The sequence below is a fragment of the Equus caballus genome, chromosome 27, assembly GCF_041296265.1.
Source record: "Equus caballus isolate H_3958 breed thoroughbred chromosome 27, TB-T2T, whole genome shotgun sequence".
Lineage (NCBI taxonomy): Eukaryota > Metazoa > Chordata > Mammalia > Perissodactyla > Equidae > Equus > Equus caballus.
In genome coordinates this window covers 44861871-44885287 of record NC_091710.1, presented here as the reverse complement: position 1 = coordinate 44885287, position 23417 = coordinate 44861871, and the positions used below count along the sequence as shown (strand labels likewise).

Below are 23417 nucleotides of genomic sequence, written 5' to 3'. Positions count from 1 at the left end.
CCCTGCCTTTGAGTCCTACCATATTTCAGCACAATGATAGGTATGTTTCATAAACTCTCATTTAATTTTCACAACAATCTAATGACACAGGTATTATGTTATTCCTATTTTACTTACATACTTGAAGCTCAAAAACATCAAGTAATTTCTCCAAGATCACACGTCTAGTAAGTGGAAGAGGCAGAATTTGAACTCAGGCCTCTCTAACGCCTCCGCCCGTCATGCCTCAATGCAGTGCTATCACAGAGGTATATGATGCAGCTATGGTTTTTGGTCTGGAGGGTAACAAAAGGTAGCGGGTAGAGGAAACATTTGATTTGGTAGTTAATATGTAGAAGAATGTTATTAGGCCAAGTGTGCTTGAGGAGCAGTAGGTAGCTCATTTTGTAAAGAAAGATTCTAGGGTGGATTGAAGAAAGGCAGCAGATGAAGATTAAAAAGGAAGGCCAGGTCTGAATATAAAAGTACTCAGGTATCCTGCTAAGGAAGTTAAATTTGGCTTTGTGGAAAACAAAGCAGAGACGTGAGCTGGTTTGTATTTTTAAAAGATAACTTTGGTAGCAATGGAAAGGGCGTACTGATGAGGTGAGAGAAAGAGGAGGGAGAGAAGGTTTAGGATACTACAAAAATCCAGTCACAAGATGACGAGGCTCCAGATGTGCACAGTGGTTCCATGAACAGACAAGGAAGAAGGAGATTCAAAACCTATTGAAGGAGTAGAAGCAACAGGATATAGTGATGGATTTTGTGTTGGTGTAGAAGGAAAGAATTGAAACGTCTACCTTGGTGAACTCGATGGAGAGCTAAATGAATTGAAATATGAAAGACAAGAGGGAGGAATGGCTTTAGGGGTGAGGGTGACGTGATATATTTGACTTTAAACATGTTGCATTAGAATTGCCTATGAGACAGCCACAGCAAGCACTGGGAATCGTGTTGTAATACAATCAGAAACGAAGAGCCAGGGGAACACAGAGAGGAAGTGACTAATGTCAACTAATTGGTCAAGGAAGGCTTTGAGAAGAAAAAGACACTAAATGCCAAAGGAGAGATAAATTGAGTAAAAGAATATTTAAGGTAGATTTGAATTCAAAATGTGGGTTTTTTGAGGAAGATTAGCCCTGAGCTAACATTTGCTGCCAATCCTCCTCTTTTTGCTGAGGAAGCCTGGCCCTGAGCTAACATCCATGCCCATGTTCCTCTACTTTAAATGTGGGATGCCCACCACAGCATGGCTTGACAAGCGGTGTCATGTCTGCTCCCGGGATCCGAACCAGCGAACCCTGGGCCGCTGAAGCAGAACGTGTGCATTTAACTGCTGCACCACCGGGCCGGCCCCCAAAATGTGTTTTATGTTTATTACTTTGTTGGGCATCCACCTAGATTTGTACACATTTTGATAGATTTTTCTTATAATTTTCTCTAACGTACAAAAGTCTTTGCTTAGAGATGTAGTTAGGTTAAGTGTTTTGCATATTCATTCATTCATTCAATCAACCATGTTTTATAACGAAGTATTTTTAAGGCAATACATAGAATGTAGTAAGTGCTGTGATTGTTATGTTTTCTTAACATAGTGGATATGTGCAATAACCAAGTGGCATCTAGCCATGAGGGGACAGGAAAGCTTTCAGGACAGGAAAAGGAGCCATCCAAGTTGAGACATGAAGGACAAATAGAAGTTAACCAAGGGGGGATGCTATTCCGAAGAGAAGGAATATCCTGTGCAAAGTGCCAGAAACCACAGCTGGAGTAAAAACTACAAGAGGAGGCTAGGTCACAAAGGACCTTATAAATCCTACCAAGGAGTTTGGATATTATCTTAATGGCAATGGGGAGCCATCTCAAATCTTTCAGTCAGGAAACTGATATGATTATATTTGTCTGTTTGAAAGATTTTTTTGAATGTCATATGAAGAACGTGTTGGAGGAAGGCAAGAATAGAGGCATGTATAATATTGCATCCAAGTGAAAAAGGATGACTGCATTAATGAAGGCAGTGACTATGGTGATGAAAATAGTGGATACGGTGGAGGGCCTAGGGATTGATTTGACGTGAGGAGTGGGGTGCTGATAAAAGAGATATCAGCACTGATAAAACAGCGCTTATAAAAGAGAAAACAATGACATGCAGGTTTCTTTCTTGAGTGTTTGGATGAATACAGAGGTTTTGCTCACTGACACAGGGGATGCAGGAAGAGATATAAGTTTTGGAGGATGATTATTTTAGCTTTGAACATGTTGCATTTTAAGATGCTGCCTGTAGGTCATCTTACTGAAGACATCAAGTGATTGGATATAAGCCTGACTGGTAGTTGAAATCATGGAATAACATAATTTGTGAATTGGGCCTTGAGGCATGGCAAAGATTATGGAAGTCAGAGAGAAAAAAAGGGGGAGAGAGGGAGTGAGAGAAAGGGGGTGGAAGGGAGACAAAGGACATCTAGGCAGAGGGAGCAATGTAATGCACACAGTGGCAGGAAAGGGTAGGAGTATATTTGAGAAAAATCATACTGTCAAGTGTGAGATAAGATGAGAATGGTCATCTTAGCTAATAGGCTGAGGGTTGAGTTTATTCTGTACTCAATAGGGAACCAATGAGGCTTTAAGCATGGGAGGAGCATTTACAAATAAGCCATTAGGAAGGTTGGACTGGAATATGGATTGGAGTGGGAATGCAGAGACCGTGTAGTTGGCTATTGACTTATCTGGGATAGATGTAATGAGATTTAGAAGTAGGGTAGTTTCTGAGGAAATAAAAAAGCTTGGATGCAAGAGGTACTTGTGAAAATAGAAGTGTTACAGCTACGTCGGACTGGACGTGGTAAGGAGAGGGGAAGGAGATGACCATGAGAATGGTGAGGACTTTGAGGGAAAAAGGAAAAATCAGAAGAGGGACCTGGTTTCGGGAAATATGTAGGTTGTACTGTATGTAGAACTTTATGATTATGCTTCATAGAATTAAAACAGAAGAATAGTATATCAGTATATTTTATTTTTAAACTTGCTTTTTTCCCCTCCTTTTCCCCTTGAGCTTATAAAACTATATCCCAGAGATTAGACCAGACGATAATTTTCTTTTGCTACACACTACAAGAGAAAACAAGACTTAGACACCCATTTGGAAAGACTGAAAGAGCGGACTCAGTAATCCTTACCAAGAGTGACGGTCAATCATCTTTGCTGGGCTGGACCACTACAGGGGAGGCGAGGAGCAGCCACAGCAGCTGAACTCATGGCCTGAGCACATCCCTTTGGCAGGGAGCAATAAAACAATGATAGAGAAAAGATGTGGGGCACTTCCATGGCAATTGCTAGGATGCAAGTTGTTCTTTTGTTGACATCTTTGAAGTCTATAAAAATATAGTTCGGGATATCTACCAAGAAGGGTCTGATGCAAAGTTAAACAGATCAAGAATGCTAGATGCCATTTCCACTTAAGTAGCTGTCTGTTCTGGGGGCAAAGGGGGGGTGTCTTCATGATCTTTGCTGGTGATCTCTCCAGTTCCACGGTTTTATGGAAGTTCTGATTTTGTTCAGGAGAGTCGATTCTCCCTGCCAGACCACCACAGAACGCCATTTTCCTTCAGTTGTATTGCTTTGGACGGTCTGCAAATGCAGTATTTCTTACATGACTCCTTCCATCTTCAGTGTTGATACTGCAGGTGAACTTTTTTTCTTTAGTGACTTGACTTGTGAATTGGTTATTGTTATTGTTTTTCAATAAGAGTTTTTATTCCAAGAAAAAAAGTTTTAATTCCCTTGGAAAAGAAAGACAGGGGCCCCCAGCCTGTGGACCCAAGTGCTAAGATGCTTTTTCAGACGGGGGCAATTGGATGCTGCTAGTAATATGGAGATTAGACATTCTGTCTCCAGCATGGGAACAGGGCTGGCTCAGCGAACAGGCAACTGCTTGCCTGCCCGTCTTCCTCGGGCCAGATAAAGGCCCAGAAGGAGCAGCTGCCAGGAGGGAGGAATGTGAGAAAATAGGAAATTGATTTGAAATAGGATAGGGAAAAAGGCAGAAGAATGAATTTGAGAATTTTCAAATATTCCCTTTTTAGGCCTATGTAGTTGCTGTCTCTGCAGAGGAGGATGATCTTTAGTTATTCTCTCACGAGAGTCAAAAAGCAGCGAATTCACAGTCAGTACAGATATAAGAAAGACCTGAAGTTGGTTTATTTCTTTATAATTGGAGGAAAATTGAATATGGATTTGTATTTTACTCTTTGGAAAGTGTTTTTGATCCTTTAGAAATAAAAAAAGAAGTGGAAAATTATAAGCATTCCGATTCTAGGCTCAGGAAGAGTAGTTTTTTTTTTCCCCCTGCTAGTTACAAGGATATTAATTACATACCACATCAACCAGAGGGGGCTGGGCAGTTTCATGTTCGACTATGAAGGTCACAGGGATTCTAATTTTCTATTGACAGTGGTTCGTTTGCTCTAACAGATGCCTTTAGGCAGATCATATCACCCCTCTACTTCTTTGCTTAAAGGAGTATGGAGGAGTGTCATGTTAATGATATTTAGGATCACTAATAAATAGGAGAGATGTCTGTCTTTAGGATCACCCACCAGCTGCCCTGCAAGAAGGCAAGGGGACTGAGCAATGAGCTCTAAGTTTCCGTTGAGTCCTAACATTTGGTGATGCTGTGTGATCTCTTCAGGCAGGAAACTGATGGTGTGTTCTAATGACACTGACCAAGAGCATCCTATTTATAGAACACTGACCTCTACCTCACTTGAAGTTGTTGACAGGCTCCAGAGGCATTAGAAGAGAGAGACCTTACAATATATGTAAAACCTAGTTAGGAAGGATAAACACACATGATTGCCACCAACAATCTGATAACAACCACATACCACTATAGTTCACGCATTGCTTATTACCTCTCTGGGCTTCTAAAAAGTCACCAATGCTATTCTTATGAAGGAAAGAACTTCTCACCTCCTACATGCATTGCAGTGTAGCAAGTATCTTAACAAATGGAATGTTCATCTGTAGAGTAGAATAAAGTTGAAAAGAGCTGTTTTCTAAATCACATCTGCATTAGGAAGTCAACATTTGGAAATGACTGAGTGGGCCCTTTACCTCATTCCTCAAACTAAACAAATAAAAGCTTCATCTGTAAATTGACAATGGGAGGGCAGGCAACAAAACAGTCAGGACAGCGGGAAACCAGGGTGGAAAAAGAAAATCATGGAGAAAAAGAGTTAATTTAAATATCCAGTAGCTGAAAACCATTACCCTAAGACATTAAAGAAACTGGAAGAAACTCCTGCGCGGCCATTTAAAGGATTCAGAAGACCTGAGAGATTTCTTTTTTACAGAGGGAAAAATTGAGACCCAGATAAGTTAAGACTTAGCAAGGTCACACAGCCAATCAAAAGAAGAGCCGTGTCCGGATCTCAGATTTCCTGATTCCTAGAGAATTTGTGGAGAAGCGGAGAAATCCCTGAAGGGTGGGCCAGATTCAATGTTCAAACTGTTGAGGTTACCTCGTTCCTTTTCTGTTCTTCTATTTTGCAGGGAGCACATTTTATCATCAGTTTCACTGGTGCCTAGTTAAGTAATCCAGTGCGTAGACAAAAAAAATACCTGCTGATCTGGATTACAGCCATGAATTTTCCTGACACTGATTATGACACTGTATGTTTTTATTAAAATTGCTAGAAATAATCACGAAGCCGTAGAATAAGCTTTTTATGGAATAAATGCCTAGCTATAATTTAGGACCTGTCTCACTAATCATAAATTGCTGTTAATCACGATCTAATCTAACTGCTCTTTTCCAGTTAGAAAATTCCTCATTCCAACCATCCTTCTGAAACCCTGCCAGAAATTCCTTGAAGGGAAATTTACCCAACATCCTTTCTAGAATACAACCAATAAAGATACAGGTATTCAACATAGACTTGTACCTAACTATGAGAGCCTGGCTGCTTATTCTGGCTGCTTATATCATCTGAGCTAAAGCTATCTTAGACTCTGTAGTTAAAGTGACACAATGATATATTGATCTAATGAGTAATATTGTGAAATTAATTCTAAAATAGTCTAACTTGTTCTGCCTTAATCTTTAAAATTCATTTGAATGATCACATTGTGCAAACCTTTAGTTGAAGACCTTGCCAAGGACTTTGGCCCAAAATAACATACAGCTCTACACATTTTCACAGTGGTTTCTATTTCAAAGTCAAATTGCCACTTAGGATAGTAGGCTCTGAAACACCTGTAGAGTCTGGTGTCAAAATCTTTACCTGGACACTTGCCTTAGTGGTCAGTCTTTTGTCTGTCATGGCCTTAGGAGTTTATATCCACCTTGCTTAGCATCAATTAAATAGATGCCCGTATTTTGCCTTTCAATTATTCCAGATCTTTTGAAAGACCTAATTGCCTTTGCAGGAGTTCTCCTAAAAGAAAGACACAGTCCCTAAAGCTTGCTATCTCTCAGAAGCTGAAAGCCTGCAGGACTAGACACACTACACTTGGGGTTTTCCTTACCTGACAGCCTGTCTCCACCTGTTTTTTACTGTATCCCCAACTCCCTTTCTAGAGAACTCATTTCTTGTCATATAGTACTTAATGTGTGTCTTTGCATGATTTCCCTTAAGCTGCTGAAGTTGCCCGTAGCAAGACCCTAAGCGCACTTGCTTTTTACAGACTGAGACAGACCCCAGGTAGAAATTTGCCTAAAAGAACCAGTATATTTTTCCCTACAGAGTATTTTAAATAATGGAAATGCTGTTTTCTACACTAGTTTTAAACTAGTCTTGCCCTGTGAGGATTAAAGAAGGCATTTCATGTGAAAGTACCTAGGGTGCTTCAGGCCCATAATAGGCATTCCATAAATGTGAGTCAAATTCAAATCTAAAATTTTTGAAGAAAAAACCTGGTTTGTACACTAGCTGTCTCCGTTTCCCCACCATCTACTGGCTTGTCAACCCCCATTAAACCTGACATCCACCCCATTGCTCTGCTAGAAATTACTCCCCTTTAGGTCACAAATTGCTTATTCCTGCCAATTTCAAGAGCTTTACTTCGCTCATCATAATTATTAATCGGTGACATATAGCTATGTTAACCATCACCCGCCTCATTCCGTGCCTCAGTTCTTGAAACCTCCCTTCTGGGTTCTTTGTTGGTAACTGCTGATTCTCTCCAGTTTCCTAGACTTCGCCTTCTGTCTCCCTTGGTGCCTGAACTTCCTGTTCGTGACCTCTGTACCTAAGCACCCCCCAAGACTCAGACTTGGCCCTTTGCTTTCTTAGTTTACTTATTGCCTCTCATCTCATCTACTTTCATAAATACCACAGTGATGGAATGTGTTAGTAAATGTACACTACAGAGCGAAATTCCTTCTTTCCATCTCTAAACTCCTTGCTAGCATATTTAAAGAGAGAGACTCAATGAAATGCTTGCTTCACTCTATTTCCTTTATGTTTGTCTCCTCATAGAACTTTCTTCTTGGGTCTAGATCTCTAAATCTAGAGCCTGATAACCCAGAGGTTGTGGTTCTCAGCTCCAGCCCCACACATCCTACTAAGGAGGTTCAGAGAAGAGACATTAAGGTGATGAAAGAGGAGAAAATTACAGCCATGAGGAAATGGTAAAATAAAATAAAATAATAATAATTGAGATTATTTAGCATGACAATGTGGATCTTAAGGGAAGATTTAAGAATAATCATCTTCAAGTTCACGAAGAGTCTTTGTTGACAAAATGGTGACCAGCTGTTCTTCGTTTCTACTGAAGACTGAACAAGAGCATTTGGGCATAAATTGTGGTGTTAGAGAGTTAAGTTAGTGATTCTCAAAATAGAATTGCCCTCGGTAAACAATTTTAAACATTGTAATGTATTACCTGAAATGGACATGTCACGGTAGGGCTTTTTTTTTTTTAAAGATTGGCACCTGAGCTAACGACTGTTGCTAATCTTCTTTTTTTTTCTTTCTGCTTTTTCTCCCCATAATCCCCCCAGTACAAAGTTGCATATTTTAGTTGTGGGTCCTTCTAGTTGTGGCATGTGGGACGCCACCTCAGCGTGGCCTGACGAGCGGTGCCATGTCCGCACCCAGGATCCCAACCAGTGCAACCCTGGGCCAACCACCGAAGCAGAGCGCGCGAACTTAGCCACTCGGCCACGGGCCGGCCCCAGGGCTTTTTTTTTAAACAAATAGATTCATCTGTGTCTGGGGATCCAGAAGGATATGACCAAATTAGATCATGTATTAAATTTATGTCCAATTTGATAATTCTGTGATTTTATAATGAAAAAGTATACATTTATAGCTTTAAAAAATAGTGACCTCAAACTATCAATGGTGCTAGGTGCCTTAAGGTCACAGTCTCTGCCCTCGAAAAGCTGGTTATGTGAGATTGGGTTAGGTTAGAGGGGTGTGTGTGTGTGTGTGTGTGTGTGTAAGAGAGACAGAGAGAAAGCCAAATAATTATAGAATAGTGTGATAAATACAAATGATCGAATTGCTGGAATTAACAAGCAGTTTCTTTAGTACGGACTATTCATTTCCAATGATCCATCCATCTACCCATCCCCAAACCAGTATTTAATTAGTGTCTCCTTTGTGCAAGACTCTATGCTAAATGCTGGGGAATCAGCAAAGAAACGGTCCCTGCCCTCCTGTGGTTATGGTCTGGGAAGAGCTACAGATGAGTAGAACAGACAGCAGAATACAGCGTGATGAATGGTAGAAAAGGATATTTACTGAGTTCAATGGGAACTCAAAAGGGGGGCCTTTAAACTATTTTTAGTGGACCGGGAAGGCTAAATCGAGGAACTGGCTTCCAAGCCAAGTCATGAACAAGCAGGAATTGCCCAGGTAAAAAGCAGAGGTATTAAGCATGTACTTAGATCCAAAATGGCATATAAAAATATGTGCATAGACATAATATATGCTCGCAAAATAGAAAAAAAAATGACTAAAAACATATTGCATGTGACTATGTCATGAAAACACCTGAAATTAATACATTATTGACTATCCAGATTCCTTTGTCAAAAAAGGCATGTTAAGTAAACTCTTTGCAAAAATGATCTTAATACATATGGATTCTTTTGAAAATTTTGATATTACCTATTTTAAAAGGTGAATATAGACATTTGTGTGAATTCTGTGTTCTGTCTATCGCATAAAGGATTTGACCTATGGATAGCTATTGTCTTTATAGACAACTACCCACCTGACAACATCACTTCCTCACTAGCCATCAATGAACAACTAATTCTTGGCATCTAAACCAACAAAACAAAGTATTTATAGTAATATATTGAATTTCAAAGATAAATTGCCTTGCTTTCTGACATTTAACTGAAAAACGTGTTCTTGAGAACTAACACTAAAATATGCTTTGGGGTTGGGTGAATGGAATGACGGTTGGAAACCAATAGTCCAGATTGAAGAAATTGCTCCCTAAGCATTACAAGTCTATCGTTTGTATCAATCACCTTTACATTTCTTAAACATGGACTGTCAAAGAATACATTCCAAGGACCCCCCCCCCCCCCACAATGCATTCGTATTTTCAAAACCTAAAAATAAGTTGAACCCCAGTAAGTTGCCACGCGTGGACAAACACTGCCATCCCTGGGTGGCCTTGGGAATTAGTCTTGCTGCTGTAGACCTTGTGTCCCATGTCCCAGAGATGAGTAGTACTCCCTCGATCTTGGCCGCTTCTGTGCTTTCCTGGTCATGGTTACTCTACTGCAGACTCCCTTCTTCCATGCCTTTGGACCCCTGGTGGCTTGACTTGAGCCCTCAGCTCTTACCATGTACCTGCTTCCTGGCATACGTACCCCCTGCTAACTCTTGCTGGCCGTCTGGATTTCTCCTGAAGCTCTGCCCTCCTGCCCTCCTCCTGTTCTCACCACTAGGGAGGAATCATCTCCCTTCCCCACCCCCTTCCCTCCCACCTGGATCTTTGCCAGCACAGAGCTGAGGCTCACTAAGCCTTTTGGATACAGTGCATTGCTTGATTGCCCCCTGCAAAGAGTCCAGACCTCCTCACACACGCCCAGACTCTGCTTCCTTCTCCTCCCTGCCTGCCCAGGCTCTGGAGGACCCAGCACGCTCCTGCCCAAGGTCACCCGAATTAGGACAGAAAGAAGAACAGGGTCTTTTGACACACAACAATGATTGGAGATTTAAAAAAAGAGGCTTAGGTCTTCACCAAGTATCATATTTCAGAAGGCATTTCTGGTTTTGGTGAAATAATTTAACACCTTTAAAAATAAAGAAGAGAACCTACCTTTTAGAAATGACTTAGGATGTGGGTCATTTCAGAGAGTTGTGAAATAAATTGCTATATTGTGGGTAGATTTTTCCGGAGGTTAAATCAAAGAATAACCTAGATATTATGCTCGCCTTTCAGATTTAATGTAGACATCTGTGAAAAATTATGAATTGGCTTTTATTACAAGGCTTTGTTTTCAAACCTTTATTTTTGTTCCAGTGTAAATGATAATTGAACTTTATTGGAAAAAGAACCCAGAAATATGGCTTTAAATACAGTATTATGTCAGCTTATAACAGAGTCCACATAGCTGTTAGAGACTTTCGGGCTACTGACAAAAGAACACTTTGCAAAACAGAAGATAAACTCTAAAATTTTATTCATAGCAGGTAACTAAAGTGATTGTACAATTATTAATGTACCAATTGATAGTGCACTGTAATTTTGGTGACATAAACAGTTTCTTTGACTATTTGTTATTTGAAAAAGAACAAATCTTTATAAATAAATGTGTAATTTTTAACAGAGATCGAATTCTAGAGTGACAGATATATATTGACCTATGCCAATCCCTAAATCAGGTGTTCAGGAGTGTTTATTAACTCTTTCATTCTTCTACAAGATTCCAGCTTGCAGAGAATACTAATATGCGCACTACTTGTTACCCTAACTCTTAAGGTAATTTCAAAACACAGCAGAAATCAGCGGCTGTGCCTCTTTTTTCCCCCTCCCATATCTACAAATTATCAATTTTGAAAATTGAGTATCGTATTTTCAAATCTTTGGTCTGGCCTATCATGGCATATTTGATTTAGAAAGTGAACTATATTTCTACTACCAGTTTTAACTACTGGGTTGTTGCTAAGTAGTTGATGAAATGGCTTAAGCACAGACTCTGGACCTGGGGCTGGGTTTAAGCTCAGGCACTTGTAACTTTGTGGCCCATTATTAACCTCTTTGAAATTCTAGTTTCCTCATCTGTAAAATGGAATAGTATTACTTTATCATGGGGGCTTAAAGAATGAGTAAAAATGGTATGTGTCAAATGCCCAATACTGTGACAGTCAAAGGAGAAGCTCAATGTTAGTTTTTATCATTGTCATAGACTTAGCACAGCTAAAATCGTTCGATTTTGATTTTGTATCAGCACCTCTGACAATATGGATTTGCTGCTTAATCATTAGCAGGAAAGGTAATCATTCCAGTTTTGGTTAAACTCTGATTTTTTCCTCAAGGTTTTTGGCCTAAGCAGAGAGAGGTCAGAAGAACTCTTCATATGCAAGCAAGTTGGTGCCAGTTGGAAGTAACAGCTCACTTGTGGACTTTTTTTTTCTTTAAATACAATTTGCTTTGATTCGGTTTGCTTCATGCATTTTTAAAAATCTTCCTTGTGGTGTGTAGTCATTAGGCTTTTATGCCTAAAGAACTGAATTCAGTTATAAGTAAAATTTATTTAATAGCACAAGTATGATTCCATGTGGTTATTTATTCAGAACATAAAATAGCCACATAATTCCACATATTTGATAGTGTCTGCTCATGGAACTTCGGGGAATTCTGCAGATCTTAGAGAAGAAATGCTTAAGTTATAGAAGGCAGTAGCCATAATGCTAATTATCCCTGACATCGTCAATATGGCAAACTATAGTAGACTAAAATAGAAATTTAATGTGTGCCTTATTATACGTCTCTGTAGAACTCTATAGAGGACTCCTATATTTAAATCATGGCAGTGATTTAATGCGTGGATGGGTGTGGCCACAAAACCTTGTGTCCTTTCTTGGGAAGACGTCCGTGGAAACCATCCTTCGCTTTGCAGTGATAGACACTGTTTAAAACCACGTCTCTCCCTCTAGTTCCCCATGGGCTGTTGCTGCTGCTGCTCAGCTGTGTTCAAAGTAAGCCCTTGATTATTCTCAAGGGATATTGTCTTTGTCCAATGTGAAAATAATTAGTTTTGTATTCAGAAAAGGTACAACTAGATATACATGTAGAATATTCCAATAGAGTCCAACCGAAAAATTTACCTAACCTGTATTTGATATTTATAGATGTGCAGTGCTTAATTAGCATTTTAAATTGGAATTTTAATAAATGCTATCAATCAGTGACCAATTTACATAGCATTTATCTGGGGAAATGAGCATGCCAAATATCAGTCTTCTTGAGATTCATCTTGACCCAAACAGTGATTTAAGATTTTAAAACCTTTCATTCTTCCATTAGAGTGTTCATCTTTCCAATGTCCTACTCCAAATCCTGATCTGCTATCTTGTGTCTTCAAAATTCCAGGGGTACATATCTGAAGCACAGACAAGCCCCCCCGGGCCTAGCAAATTCTAACTGGGCAATGTTCTACCTATTTAATTTTTCTAAGATTCCAATTGCACAATGCCTTCTTCATATTCTGGCCTAAATAGTTATATGGTGTTTATTTGCAATTACTTCAGGAAACCTCCACCCCCAGAAGAGTCGCACACATTACAATGATCCGTGAAATGATCATTTTCAAAATGTTATGACTTAGGAAGGTATTTGCTTAAGAACTTAGAAGTCTCCCAGTGCCCCACAAAATATCTCTTGTTCTATTTTTGACCCAGTTCCACTAAACAGAATTTCAAAACCCTGAAATAACTTCAAAATTTAGACTGTGTCAAAGGACTATTTAAATCATTTCTATGAGATCTTAATAATGTGCTAATTAAAGGGTGAACATATTGATCATTCAGGGAAGAATAGACAGGATGGTGTGATAATCATGTTGTGATAGAATGTGTTTGTGAGTCACCGTTTTAGAAGAGCCATTGTTACGGAAAGAAAAGATCACTGAGGTATAGAAACTTTGCTTAAACACCGAGTAACATCAGACATTTCCATATATGATGATGGATGTGTTAGATGGTAATGAAAATTAAGAAGGAAAAGTACCTACCAAGAGTTGGATGAGCCGTATTCACATTGTTGTAGCAACAGATGTAAAAAGTGACAAGTCAGAGTAAAGGTAGTATGCTAAAGAGGAAAAAAAAATTACTGTTGAATCATGGGAAAGAGGAGAGAATACAGCCTTTACTGGATCTTATTGACAAATGGAGAACACTGATCCTTCCTTTCTTAAAGTAGAGTTCATTTTTTGGTTTGTTTTGTCTATGTTTGGACGATAGTTAAAATGTGGAATGACAGCTAATGATATAAAGAAATGTTGATTGAATTGATATTAGTATTGTAATGTAAAGTGCTTCTTGTTTTTTCTCGCTTATTTATAAAAGCCCTTGAGGGATGTGGAGGAATTGGAAGAAAACACTGGTGAATCTAAACATTCATGAACATTCAGTCATTCAATTCTCAGTTTAATAGAGGAAGAAGCCGAAAAAGATGGAATGTTCTAGAAGAAAGAGAAATTAAGGGAAGGAGGGACGTTGAACTGGAGGCAATGCAAAAATAATGATAAAAGTGAATCTGGAGGGAGAAAAGACAATTTTTAAAATAAAAATTTAAGTGCTGCAATATTGCAATATCTTTTATTTAAAAGTAAAGCTAGTTAGAGCACCACATTAGCTAGTCCAGATCAGGGGTGTCCAGTCCTGGCACATCATTTAGAGTTAGCTCAGACCACTTGAACACACGCCTCCAGCCCCAGGGACCTTTTTCCCTCCCCCGGGTGCAGGCCCGGCTCTCCCGTTAACGGGGGTCTGAAAGAGCAAGGAGAACCAGCGGGGCGCAGAGCAGCCCCCGCCGCGGTCCGATCGGCCCCGGGGCCGACCCAAGGGGCCGAGCCTCGGCAGCCGAGGCCGGGGGCGAGCCGGGCTGAGCCGGTCCCCGCCGCGATCACAGGCGACACCCACACCCACGCAGCGCCCGCCCGCCGGCGCTCGACTCCGGGCCCCCATCGGCGACCACTCCCGCCTCCAAGATCCCCGTCTGCCCATCTTGCCGGGGCAGTGCATCCGGGGAGCCAGGGCACTCCGTTTCGCAGAGCCGAGGGGCGTCTGGCCATCCCTCTGGCTGGGATTAAGTAAACATCTCAGCTGCGGGAGGCATGAATGGTGGCAGACGCGGGGTCGGGATTCATTCATGGGCTGGGAAAGAGGTTCTTTTGTGCGCACGGGAAAGTAGTGCTTCTGGAGAAAACCTATTTTGCAAAATCGACAGCAAGTTGGAAAAGCACATTATGGAATACTGATGTTTGAGGGTCTGCGTGTGTTTGTGGGTAATACCCCCGATCGGGGTCTATCAAGCGTGTCTGTAACCAGCTTGGGGCGGGGGGCAGTTTTCGCCCTCTTCGTTAGGGGCATGGATGTGAAAATGCCCCCGGCGTGCGTGTCCGTGTGCGTGTGTGTGTGTGTGTGCAAGGGGGGGGCGGCCAGGAGGCGGCGGCCGGGGCGCGGGGCTGGCGGGGCGGCGGCGGCCGGGCCCGGCGCGAAGGGGTTAAGCGCCGCCGCCGCCCCCTCGGCGGCCGGGTGTAAACAGAGGAGCCTCAGCCTATCATGTCTGGCTGCCGCTCGCAGCCGGAGCCCCGAGCCCGGCGCTGTAACATGATACGCTCCAGACCCAGGCAACTTGGCAGCGCCGGGCTCGGCTCCGCACGGCCACAGCGAGGGCGCGCCGCGGCGAGGTGGGTGAGCGGCGGCGGCGGCGGGGCCCGGCCGGGGCGCGGGCGGCGGGCGGCGGGCGGCGCGCGGTCCTCGCGGCCCCTCCGGCGGGGTGGCTGGCTCGCGCTCGGGGCCAGGCGGCGGCGGCGGCCCCGCTGGGCATCCCGGTGCAGTCGGAAGGGGAGGAGGCTCCGAGCCGCTGGGCACCGGGGCCGAGGCCACATTAGCATCTGAAATGAGGTGGCTTTTTAACCCCTGAGGGACCAGATTTCAGGATTTGGAAGCGGTAAAGGCTGAACTTTCTCGAGGACTCTTCCTCCCTCGGAGTGGTGCAGGTAGCCGCGGGGAGGACCGAGTCTTTTGTTCCCGGGATTTTTAATTAGGTGGATTATTTTGCGAGGGGTATACAGTCCTAATCCGTGAGGTCAGGCTTTTTCCCAGCATCCTGTGACTTTTGCGGTGTATCTTGTTGAATTCGTTGGGAGTGATTTGGGATCATTTGTGTCTGGTAGGTTTGAAAATCTGCATTGAGCTGAAGTGAATCAGCCCTTTGGTTCCATGAACTAAAATCCATCATACTAATTGCTGAATGGGGGAAAAAGCTACAAAATAATCTTGCCGATGGAAAGGGCAGTTTTTCTCCTGCAAAATACTTAGGGTGTGATTTTTGTCAGGAGAGGGTTTTCTAGAGCGGAGTCTCTAAAAGAAATCCAACTTTACCGTCGTGTTGCCATGCAGATTACTCCCGTGGATAAATAGTTGGGAAGGATTTGGAAAAACTTGTGCGCTACCTATTAAAGTAAAAATCATTTGACCATTTATGTGTGTATTTTAATAAAATAAAGCAGAGATCCTTGGCAGCTTTTAGAATGAGAAGTCCCATTTCCTCCCTCTCCCGTGGCTGGCGTCTCTATCTCTCTGGAATATCTCATAAATGATATGTACAGAATATATGTGCCTGTGTCACAAAGTCATTCTGTCTTCTGAAAGCCTAATATAATCAAATTCAGTGCCTTAAGATGGTGTAGTTGAAGATTTGATCCCCTTCCACTGAAGTGGAAATACTTTCAGTAATTGAAAGCAGATTCACGTCTGGAGTTGTACAAGCCAAGGTTTTCATTTTTAAAATAAACCTTTTGTTCTCTGGTTTTAAATGTTTCAAAGAGCCATCCAGAGACCTCTGTGTGCTAATTGTTAAAGTAGTCCTTGAGAAAGGATTGAAAATATCCAGGGAAGGCATTTTAGAAATACAGCTAATTTACTAAGCCAGCCTCTCAGTAGAATATTTCAGTGCAGCGTCTAGTGCCTGTGCCACACATTGTTTTTTTTTTCCAGCGGATTCCTCGGCATTAAAATGCAACTGTAGTGTTCAAAACCCCCAAACCCCAAGCAGAGGCCATCTGTTTTAAGAGGTTAAAAAACCCGAGAAATTTGGGTGTTATCCCATTTTACACTGTGATTTACACAATGTGAGGATAAATTTGAAATCAAGGATAAAGTATGTTTAATTTAAAGAGATGGTAAGTATGTATTAACTGGTAGGCTGAAACTTACAGAATGTGGCTGCAGGTTGTTCACCTGGTTCCTTTCTCATCTTTGGAGGCTGTGTGAAAAGCTTTTAAAAATTGGCCATTAAAGACTGAAATTAGGATACATTCTAGACAAAGAGGGAGTCACTTGCTCTCTTATTAGCCGTGAAGATAGAGAAGAATGGTGATATGTTAGAGGGGCGCCTGCCTTCTTCAGGATGTGAAATCTAAAATGAATTGTGTGATTATGAGGAAAAAGTTAGAAGAGTTGTACTTTTAACAGTGATAATTGAGATCAGAAAAAAATAGCGGTCTTCCAGATATTTTTAATTACTAGTTTCTTAAACCTGTTGTAGTAATTATTAGTAAGATGTGAATGGGCATATTTACAGAGTCTAACATGGCAGTCTGATTTCTTAAAAACTTCTGGGTAGCTCCTTATTTACATTGTTTCCTTGTCTTCCTGCGAGTTGATCATTTGAGTAACCTTCGAATAAATGTGAAGTGACTAACTTGGTCACAATTTAAATGATCTTCTTGTTACATTTCTCAAGTAAAAGTCCTGGTTTATAAATTAATGTTTAAAATATTCAGCAAATCTTTAACGACCGAATAAAATCTAACTACCTTTTGGCTGTGTGGCGTCACATTTCTTAGATATCAGTGGCCTAGGATGCGGGATAATAGAACTGAATTCTCTTCAAAGATTTAGAAAAAGAAAAGTGATGTAACGTGGACTCTTGGAATTGTCTGAACACTGATTTTCAGGGTAAGATCCTTGTCTAAACATTCAAGTAACCCTTTCCGTGGCTTCTATTTACTGTTAGTTTTATGTCCTTACGTTTGTTTGCCTGGTAGGGGAGTGCACAGGATCCTCTGTCATCTGAAGTAATACATTCAATTTATCACACGACTCCTTTCTCGCATAATGTAGGAAAGTGGCAAAGGAGGAACTGTCTACATACAGCGATCTTGATAATTAATGCCATAAAATAGATTAAAATGCTGTATTCCAGGTATTCATTTCCTTAAAAGGGCCACCAGAACAGGGGTTGCTAAGCACCCATCACTACTGCAAGTAACAGAAAATGACCCAAATTAAAGAACCTGTTCTAAGCTGTATTCTTGCATTTTCTAAAGTGCATTTCAAAAGGTTTAACAAGACTCATTCAATTAGTGGAGGAAAAAAGATCTATTTTGAGCTCTGATCAGCAATTAAGAGATTGAGCTTTGGGACATCAGTCTCTTTATGTTTATAATTTATTTTGTTTTCTAGACTTCTTTAACTCAACAGTTGTGAATAAATTTTTCACACACCCCCTTTCTAACAATCTAAATGTAAGTGCTAAATATAGGACAGTGTATTTGTTTTAATTTTTATCTGAATGAGTAATTTTTTATTAACCTTTCCCTTATTTTAAAAGTTTAAATTTTACACCCATATAGTATATTATTGCTTTACTATGGATTTCTTACTCTGTCTTTGCACAGATATATATATGTATATATGCATATATACAGATGTGCAGTTTAAACTAAAATATGGCTGTAATTATTCCATCTTATCTTAGATATGAGTGCTTTAGCACCGAACCTTTGAGAGTAGGATATCCTTTCTTAAGGATGTTTGGATGTTGTGAATTTGGTACCATGAAGGAGATACAGTAATATATCAAAGTGAGAAGGTAAATAAGTAAATTAGGGGCAGGAGTGTTTTTTTGAGCATCAAGTAAGCTGTCCCCTTCTGGGTTAGACCAGAACTTCCATATAGTTATGGAGAAAAACCTAAGCCACAACTATTAGGATGTTTAATTAGTTAAATCTTCCAGGGACCTTGCTGATTCTTAGCTAATTGAACAGCAGTCACAAATAGAAGTTGTGAAACTTCTCTGCAGAGAGAGAGGTATAGAAGGATAAGGGCCTGTTAGAGGACTAGGAGAGAGGAGCAAGAGAGGTCCCAGAGGTTTAGGTTAGAATTATTAGCAAGATTTTTGCTATATCGCATTGATCTGGACAAGTCTAAAGCGTATGAATATCGATCTTAAGTTATCAACCCTAAGTGCTATTTTGGCTATAATCATATATGAAGCGATTCCTATCCTCAAACACTGAATCTTTTAAAGCAAAAATAACGCTTAATTCTTTCTTCTAAAGGAGATGTTTTACATTAGAAGTTCATTGTGTTTAGATTTATCAGACTGTTTGGCATTACAGATTTCTATAGTAATAGATTATATAAAATAAATGGAATTTGTATGACTCTTACTGTAGTTTTGTCTAAAATGAAAAGTTATTGTAATGCTCATTTATGTCTAAGACCTTTTAACCTGAATTGAAGTCTCAGTTTAGGTATTTGGAATGTGGTGGTTGTTTTTTGACGTGTCAAAATTTGTTTTTCCCCATAGAGAATAACAATTGTATCTTGAGAAATTATTTGATTATATATATTTTTAGTAAGTTTGAAATGGTATATATTTTAATATTTAAGAAAGCACTTGTTTTAAACTTGGTCTTTGTATGTTGATTTTCCTTATAAACCCAGCTGTTCAGTTACAAATCCTGTGTGTTTAAGTTTTGAAATATCTGCTCTTAATTTTTGCTACAATAGGGTGAAAACAACTACCCCTTTAGTATCCCAGAAATAATTTATGCCATAGATGTTACTGATGGTAAATTCATTTCACAAGAGAAGAAGAATTGAAAAGTACACACAGGTGTTTGAGGGCGCATCCCATCTAAAGAATAGTTAGATTTGGGAAACCACATGCAATAGTATTTAAAAGAGAAAGAGTTTCTCTCTTAAGTGTTATTATTCCGCTCTCTTAATTTGAAATGCTGTTTCACGTTAATGCCTTGTTTCGTGCAGTTAGAAGGTAGAATGGATTATGGAGCATACCAAAATGACTAATTAGAAAAACAGTCGGTTTTTCTATTTATATATATTAACCTAAAATTTTTTTAAACTAAAATGATCTATGGGAGTTCTAATGAATTTTTTTCATGTTCGTTTCTGCACAGCACCTTTTTTTCCATAGTCTTAAGCTATTTCCTGCAGGCGGAGAGAGAACCTGCTGTCTAGAGAGCTGTAAAATGAACTCAGGAACTCTTTTTATGCTTCTTTTAAATAAAACAAAATTACCCTATATAACAACTTTAACATTGTTAACCTTTTATAATTATTTAACCGTTATTTCATTTTACCTCCTGCTTAAAAGTTCTGTCTGAGTGGAGTAGACACCTGGCTGTGCTCTTAAAAGTTTATTTGTCTTTCAATTCCTGTGATAGTAGGGGGCAGTCCATCTCCTTAATTATCTTTGTTCAGAGAAATGCTGAAAGGCCAGAGTAGTTAAACAAGGCCATTTGGATTCGTGAGGTCGAAGTCAGACGCACGGAAAGTGGTTAAATGCATTATCATCCTATTGAGCCCATCATCAGTAAAGTGACCTTGATGGAGGTGGAAAAAGCCATTTGGCTATTTTATGACAGCCACCTCTGCTTGTTTTATCACTGACAGGTTTTTATATACCGCTTTATCATATTTCCTTCCTTGTGTTTTCAAATACTATTTCCTCTGTAGATGATCCGAGTGAAGGTGAAAATTAAAATGAGTTTCTTTTTAATGATAGTAGATTTTCCTTCATAAGTCTGTTTCATACATTGATATATGCGGAGGTATTCCTTCATTAAAAATTAAGGTGATCGGGCTGGCTGACCATTCTGTATTTGCTTTTAAGGATCTTTTAATGATGATGATGAGTCTCTCTGCAAAGAAGCTGCTATTCTGCTACTTTTCAAATGGTTTTTAAGCTATTAAGAGGAGAGACTTGCCAACCTCAATTTCAGCAGTGGGAATAATGTTTGTTTTAACAAGTGCCTGAGTCTGTTGACTTGAAGGTTATTCAAGTTTTAGTAGTTCTGTTGCTGCTGTTCCAGAGTCATCGCTTCCCTTAAAAAGTGAAAACAAAACCAAAAGATTTATAGTTTAGATTTCTTAACTTTATGGCCGAGATTTTCCTTGTGATGTATTTTATATCAAATCCATTAAAATGGAATTCTTGCTTAAATATTTGAACAAATATTGTTCAGTAATAGGCAGAGTTTTCTTAAACACAGTGCAAGATCTAACCTTTTTGGAAACTCTACTTAAAGCAATTCTGTGCTGCATATGAGATTTTTGTTTTCCTAGGCAGAACTGTCAAACGTTACTGATTGGAGTTTAGTGTATGCTTTACCTTTTACTGAATTCTTTTTTATTGCAATTAATGAGTACTAAGTACAACTCTTATCATAAGAAAGAAAAAACTTGGCCCATTATCAAAATACCTAGAGTATTATTTCAGACCTTATCAGAGATATTGCCCTATCATCGTACTATGAATCATGTAACACTAAAATCTAAGGAACTCAAGAACACCAAAAATAGTTCCATAAGGAGAGTCAAATTTTCTTGATCTCGAAGGATTTATTCCTTTAAGAACTTTTTATTTAAAATACAAACGTACTGAATTGAAATATCTTTAAAATGAATTACCACCCCGCCCCCCACACCGCCCCACTTCTGCCAGTCTGTGCCCGCCATCAGGGCCCAAGTTCAGGCTCTTTTCATCTCATACTTAAGTCTATTTCATCAGCCTTCTAACCTGGTTTCCCTGCCTTCTGTGTCTTCTTTAATCCAGACTCTCCGCTATCATCATAGGGCATTCTGAATCATAATTATGAGCATGGCACATCCCTGCATAAAATCTTTGTTATGTCCTTCAGATAAGTCCAAATTCCTTAATATGTTTTCTCAGACCCTTCATGGTCCCACCCCTACCTCCATTTCTCTTTTCTGCTTACCTTCTTTCCACCCATGGAGCATGCTTCAACATTTTCACATAGTTGCTGATAGTTAGACGTTTTCTTACCCTCTCACAAATCTTTCATGAGTCTGCTTGCACAGTATTTCTTCCCTGAAACCTTTACTCATTGCTCCAGGCAGAGCTGGCTACTCCCTCTCTACTTCTACAGCATCCGGCAAAGGTTTCTGTTACAGCACTTAACACATTGTACTGTAATCATTTGTTTACAATTCTCTCTCCCCTCATAGTGGGACAAGTTCTTTCAGGTCACAACTGTGTCTTAGTCATCTTTACATACCAGCACTAAGCACAATGCTGAGAAAATAGTTATTCCGTAAGTGTTGAATCCTTACTGAATGAGTATATTAAATATAATTTAACTTCTTGGTAATGGAAGAGCGTCATTATGAACATCAGTTACTTTGTTCTGTTACAATATAATAATTTACTGAGAAGCTGTTAAGGGCTCCATATGACAATGCTTAATATTACTATTATCTATCATTTTTGAGCCCTTAAACTATGCAAAATGTTTTTTATGTATCATTTCATTTTATTCTCACAGCATTCCTTTTAGAAGGGATTTCTCCATTTTGCTGATGGGAAAATGATTACTTAGGTTAAGTCAATTCAAGGTTACCCAGGTATTTAGTGGGGAAGCAATGATCTGAATGTGGTACTGTGTGACTCCAGACCTGTTCTAGATATCATGCTCCTTCTTGTTAGAATTTTTAATTACATGTGCAGTTCAAGTACAGGTATAGTTTTTAAGATAAAGGTTTTCATTGTCTTCTCTTGTCATGCTGTCAACTTTCACTTATTACTCTGTCATCAAACAGCTAAAGGTAGTTCATTGTTATTGTTTTAATTTGTGCATAAAATAGCAACAGACGGGTTCTAAGCAAAGACTATTCTCAGGGCTAATTTTGTTAGCTTCGTTAGTGTTGGCCTCTCAGAAGCCTTTTTGGCCTAATGTTTCCGTTTCTGTGCATTTCTGATCAGGTGAGATTTTTGGGCAGCTGAGTTCCAATTAGGTAGTAGGTGTTTAGGTGAAGCAAAATGTTAATTTTCATAGTTAAGGATTTTTAAAAGAAGCTGGTATTTCAATGAATCAGAACACTAAATTCGAGTAAGAAAAAAATTATGCAAAGGTTTCATGCATAGATACATTTGAAACTTAAACACATTGATGAAGAGATATGTGATTCTAATTTGTTTTTAGCTGATAAACATCTAATGAGACTCTCTTTTGGGTGACCGAAGTAGGGAAAATATGTTCTTTAATACGATAATTTGGAGCAAGAACCAGTACACATTCACTGTTTTTATTCCCAAGAGGTTAAGAGACAGGGAGTGCTGAAAGAACAGAACAGAAACTCCGTATTTCCATATTTCTACTCTTGCCCCATCTTCATTGACCTTAGGAACAAAAAACTCACAAAATTTTAAAGACCAATTTTACTAACTTCTCCTTTCAAAGTGAATAGAGTTAGAAATTTTCAGAACCAAAGAGAATCTTCAAGATCACCTAATCCAGACTACACATTTTGTAAGTGGAGAAGCAAGGCCTACTAACAGCTAACATTTATTAAGTATTTACTAAATGCTGGTCTCTTTGCTAAACCTCTTATGTAGGTATTATCTCATCTCATCTTCAGAACAACTCATGGAGTGAAGTTAAGCACTCTTATAATCTCCATTTTAAAGATGGGGAAACTGAGGCGTCAAAGAGTTAAGAAAGCTGCTAGTAAAAGAGGAAGCATATACCCAAGACAGACTCCTTTCTCCCTTGGGAATGGCAGGAGAACACCACATCCCTCTGTTGAGAAGAAACCGGGGCTCCAGCCCCATGGCTGAGGGGTTAAGTTTGTGCTCTCTGTTTCAGTGGCCCAGGGTTTCGCTGGTTCGGATCCTGGGCGTGGACATGGCACCGCTCATCAAGCCATGCTGAGGCAGTGTCCCACAGGCCACAACTAGAAGGACCCACAACTAAAAATATGCAACTATGTACCAGGGGGCTTTGAGGAGAAAAAGGAAAAATAAAATCTTAAAAAAAAAAGAAGAAGTAACTGGGCCTCAGAGCCCCTGACTTCCAGTCCACTTTTTCCATTAAAAACAATTATTATGACATGTTAAAACACCTGATATGTAGCAGGCAGTTTAGGAAGTAAATATTCTTACCCCCTATTTTGTAGAAGGGAAAA

At 39.8% G+C, this 23417-nt stretch overlaps 1 protein-coding gene across 17 annotated transcripts in view; it reads left to right on the top strand.

Annotated features, from left to right (window-relative positions):
• The window catches only part of TENM3 (teneurin transmembrane protein 3), a 2419468-nt gene that overhangs the window by 2083025 nt on the left and 313026 nt on the right, over positions 1-23417 (top strand). For 7 of the 17 annotated variants that reach the window (XM_070253230.1, XM_070253228.1, XM_070253226.1 and 4 more), the window contains exon 1: positions 14703-14866. The exons of 7 other annotated variants lie outside the window; for them this stretch is intronic. The gene's annotated coding sequence lies outside the window, so the exon portion shown is untranslated. Of the gene's footprint in view, positions 1-14702; positions 14867-14943; positions 15179-23417 lie in introns of those variants that run through there. 3 more of the 17 variants (XM_023630971.2, XM_070253229.1, XM_070253227.1) reach the window with 3 other exon arrangements.